Source organism: Dama dama, chromosome 20, assembly GCF_033118175.1.
Source record: "Dama dama isolate Ldn47 chromosome 20, ASM3311817v1, whole genome shotgun sequence".
NCBI lineage: Eukaryota > Metazoa > Chordata > Mammalia > Artiodactyla > Cervidae > Dama > Dama dama.
This window is the reverse complement of record NC_083700.1, coordinates 22,205,130-22,209,310: the sequence shown is the minus strand read 5'-3', so window position 1 is coordinate 22,209,310 and position 4,181 is coordinate 22,205,130. Positions and strand designations below refer to the sequence as shown.

At 51.5% G+C, this 4,181-nt stretch overlaps 2 non-coding genes across 2 annotated transcripts; both read left to right on the top strand.

Annotated features, from left to right (window-relative positions):
* Window positions 1-1,021: 1,021 nt before the first annotated feature.
* Window positions 1,022-1,094, top strand: TRNAV-CAC (transfer RNA valine (anticodon CAC)). The gene has a single exon. It is a non-coding gene; the product is annotated as a tRNA-Val (tRNA).
* A 2,285-nt stretch (window positions 1,095-3,379) lies between these two features.
* On the top strand, window positions 3,380-3,453 carry TRNAN-GUU (transfer RNA asparagine (anticodon GUU)). The gene has a single exon. It is a non-coding gene; the product is annotated as a tRNA-Asn (tRNA).
* The last annotated feature ends 728 nt before the right edge of the window (window positions 3,454-4,181 follow it).

Sequence of the window (4,181 nt, the reverse complement as noted above, 5' to 3'; positions counted from 1 at the left end):
CCCAGGGAAGCCCACTCTGGTGGAAACCGCCTGGTGGACACAGGAAACCGAAGCACAACCGCGGCCCCGGAGGCCTGGGCCAGGGTGGGCAAACTCTCATTCATTGGGTGTAGGCGAGGAAGCGGGAAGAGCAATTATGGGGCCCAACAGGTGTTCAGCTGTCCTTGGATCAATTTCCAATTTCCGTTCAGGCCCGAAAGATTGGAGCCCTGGCTCCTGGTATCTCTGGGGGCTCTGGCATCTGTGGTCGGTAGAGGCCACGGAAATGGCACCGTTTCCCTGGGGGCGGGGGTCTTATCTTAGGAAGAAGTGTCAACTCCAAAGACTCCAGAAAAGGCCGGTATTGCTGTTTCCGTAGCGCAATCGGTTAGGGCGTTCGGCTGTTGACCGTAAAGATTGGTGGTTCGAGCCCACCCAGGGACGGTGGGATGAGATTTTAGAGAACACCAAAGAGACTCCCTTTTGCCAGGAGAACACCGGGAAGTGCAGCGGCGAGCTGGCAGACAGAGAAAGAGCCCAGGAGTCAGGTACAAAGGAGCAGCGGGGAGGGCGGGTCACAGGGGGTTGGAAGCGGCTATCATTCCTGAGACCCCAGAGTGCTGACCGCCTGCGCCATGAACAGGGCCACCGAGGCGCGGGCCCGCAGCCCGGGAGGGGCGGCGTCCACACCGCTGGGCTGCGGGGTCTCCTGGCCTCGGACGCACCCACTGTCCCCGCCTGCTGCGGCTTCCGGGAGCTGGGGAGTCGGCTGGGGCGACCCCTGAGCTCGGGGGCGGAGCTAAGGGTCTGAGGACTCTGCGTTGGGTGCGGGACCCCGAATGCAGCCTGTGGGGGCCCCAGTGTCCTCACTTGAGGGGAGATGAGGAACTCTAAAGCAGGGCCCTCGGGAACCGCTGTCTCCGCGTCTGAGCGAGCTTGGGGCTTCAAGGTTCCTATTTGAGTGTTAAAATTTGGTGGTCTGGATGCTGGTGGCAGCATTCGGGATTTCATGGATACAGTGTTAAGTAGTGGAGATTGTCCCGTTTCCGTAGTGTAGTGGTTATCACGTTCGCCTCACACGCGAAAGGTCCCCGGTTCGAAACCGGGCGGAAACAGGTTGTTCTCCCCCCCACCCCAACCGCGGAGATTTGCCTTCGCATTGGCAAAGGCGAGACAGGCACGGTGTGTAGGCATTCAGCTGTAGGACGCTGAGGTGTCTCCTTTTCTGCTTTCTGACGATTCATCTTACACTCATCTTTCTCCTGAAGAAGCGAAATAACCTTTTGTCTACAACTCCTTGGTAGTCTAGTGGCTAGGATTCAGTTCGATTCCTGGTCAGGGAAAACTTTCTTTCAGCGTCTGCACTCAAAGAAGTCACTCTCTTCCTGCCCGGATTGGAACTGTATTTTGCAACCGAGCGGAGAGCAGTAGGGTAAGGGAACGCAGGACAGCTGCTCTGCCACGTGGCTCGCAGTCTTGGTTTTATGGTGATGGGATTTTTTCCGGGTTGTCTTTAGCCAATCATAAGGATTCAGAGTCCTTCCTGGTGGTGCACGCCTTCTTCAGCCAAGATGGATGCTAGAGAGAAGGATTCTGGGAGGTGTTCGGACCTGTGGTGTCTCCTTTTGACCTTTCCCAACTCTTCCGGTTGGGGGAGGTTTATTAGTACCATGTTCCTTACCAGGACCTCCAGTCCTAAAACAACTTATGCAAATAGTTACTATGGTGCCTGGCCAGGGTGGAAGGTTTCAAACAGTGTGCTTCCCCTAACAATTATGTTTGCTAAAATTCCACAAACTGTGTTTTAAAGATTTGTGCTTTTAACTCTACATGAACTATATAGTTCAAAATTAGTGGCTGGAGAATGAAGACAAGTTGGTGTAGACCATGACAACTACTTTGCATTTTATACAAACTTGTTCTCATTTAGTGTAAAAACCCTCACTGGTATTTGAATTATCTTTAACAGCAAAGTGGCTAAGCTCAGACAAGGTCCCCTGAGAGACAGTATTTCACCCTTAGGGACATTTCTTGCTCAGTAGTGAGACAAGCAATCATCCTTGGTTTCGCTTTGACCAGTCACTGGCAGGTTTGTGCGCTATGGGACTTACTCCTCTTCTGGCATTGCGCTGTGTGGCCAGGAGTAAACTCTGCTCTCTGACCACTTCTTAAGGGGCCTACTTGCTGTAACTTGGATTTGTACCGAGTGTAATTGAAAGGTTGTTGCTGAACCATGAAAGATGCCGGAATTCTTGGCCTCCGGAGGAGGAGAACTCAATCCAGGCCCAGAGACGAGGCTTGATCACTCAGAGCTTTTGTGTAATAAAGTTTTATTAAAGTATAAAAGAGATAGAGAAAGCTTCTGACATAGACATCAGAAATGGGCAGAAAGAGTACCCCCCTGCTAGTGTTTCGATGGATGGTATGTAGCTACTAGCAGTCTGCTAAGTAAAGAAAGGAAATGTCTCAAATCTCAGAGAATGGCACCAGGTGAGTCATCCTGAGCCATAAAACGACTGGCATGAATCTTGAAAAAAGGCAGATTTCCATACAAATATATAGTTTCATTAACACAGATTAGGAGAACAATGTATGACATACTGGTTTGTCAAGTCGGTTCTGAGTCTAGGGTAAATACATAGTACATTAACATAGCTTAAGACAAACATTTCCATAAGAAAAATGCATTGGTTAGTTCAAGGTTTGAGAAAAGTTAAGTTCAGGTGGAACCAGGTGTCATTATGGCAACACAGAATTTTAAGAGAAACCTCTTTTTAAACTTGTATGCTGCTGCTAAGTCACTTCAGTCGTGTCCGACTCTGGGCGACCCCACAGACGGCAGCCCACCAGGCTCCCCCATCCCTGGGGGTCTCCAGGTAAGAACAATGGAGTGGGTTGCCATTTCCTTCCCCAGTGCATGAAACTGAAAACTGAAAGTGAAGTCGCTCAGTCGTGTCTGACTCTTAGCGACCCCATGGACTGCAGCCTACCAGGCTCCCGCGTCCATGGGATTTGCCAGGCAAGAGTACTGGAGTGGGGTGCCATTGCCTTCTCCTATGGTCGAGCGAACGCGGAGCAAACGCGGAGCCTTCACAGAGCCCACCGAGGGGGTGGGGGCGGGGGTCAGCTTCCGTCCGCACCCCCTCGGCTCAGGCTCGGGGCGTCTCCGGGGCGCTGCATCTGCTGCGGGTGGGGAGCAAGGCGCGGCGGCGAAGCTCGGCTGCCCTTCTACTTTCGAGTTGGCCTGACGCCAGGCTTCCCCGCGGGAACGAACACGCTGCATCGACTCCACCTCTCCGGTTGTCTGAGGCTAGGAACCGGAACCGCTGTCCTGCGAAAGGGAGTGGCTGCTCCCGGAATGGAAGGACCAGATACTCTTTAGCAAACTACCACCCGTCGGGTCTCTGTGGCGCAATCGGTTAGCGCGTTCGGCTGTTAACCGAAAGGTTGGTGCTTCGAGCCCACCCAGGGACGGCTACCTCTATGGTGTTTTTGGATATGGTTTAAGGGTTCGCTCTTATTTCTGGTTATTAATTAATCCTTTCTACGTAAACATGGAAGAAGGCCTTGCCTTCTTGTCGCCGATGTCTTGTCCACAACAGGAGAACCTAAGTCAAGTTCACTGCTGATCTTATTTTGACAAAAGAGCCCCTGAAGAAAACAGGTCATTTGGAATCCAGGATTTCGCGAAAAGAGAGGAGAGTCAACATCTCATCGTTACCCTCTGAGTTCCTTTTAACAGTGAGGTTTCATCTATTGTTTGTACTAGTATTTATTGACCCCCGTTTACAGTAGGGTCCCCTGGTGGTCTGGGGGCTAGGATTTGTCACTTTTACCGCTGTGGCCCAGGTTTGATTCCCAGTCAGGGAAGGTATGGTTTTTTTGAGGGCTTCCCAGATGGTGCTTGTGGTAAAGAACCCGCCTGCCTACCGCAAGAGACATTAAGAGACGCGGGTTCGATCCCCGGCTTGGGGAATGGCACCTCATTCCGGTACTCTTGCCTGCAGAATCCCATTGACCGAGGAGCTTAGAGGACTACAGTCCATAGGTGTGAAAAGAGTCGAGCACGGCTGAAGTAATTTAGCAGGAGCAAGTCTTTGAAATTAATTTGCTTCTATGCTTTTATTATTACAAACAGTACTGCAGTCATAATTCTTGTACACAGGCATATGGGTAGAGTGCCAGAAGGACAATTCTTCTAT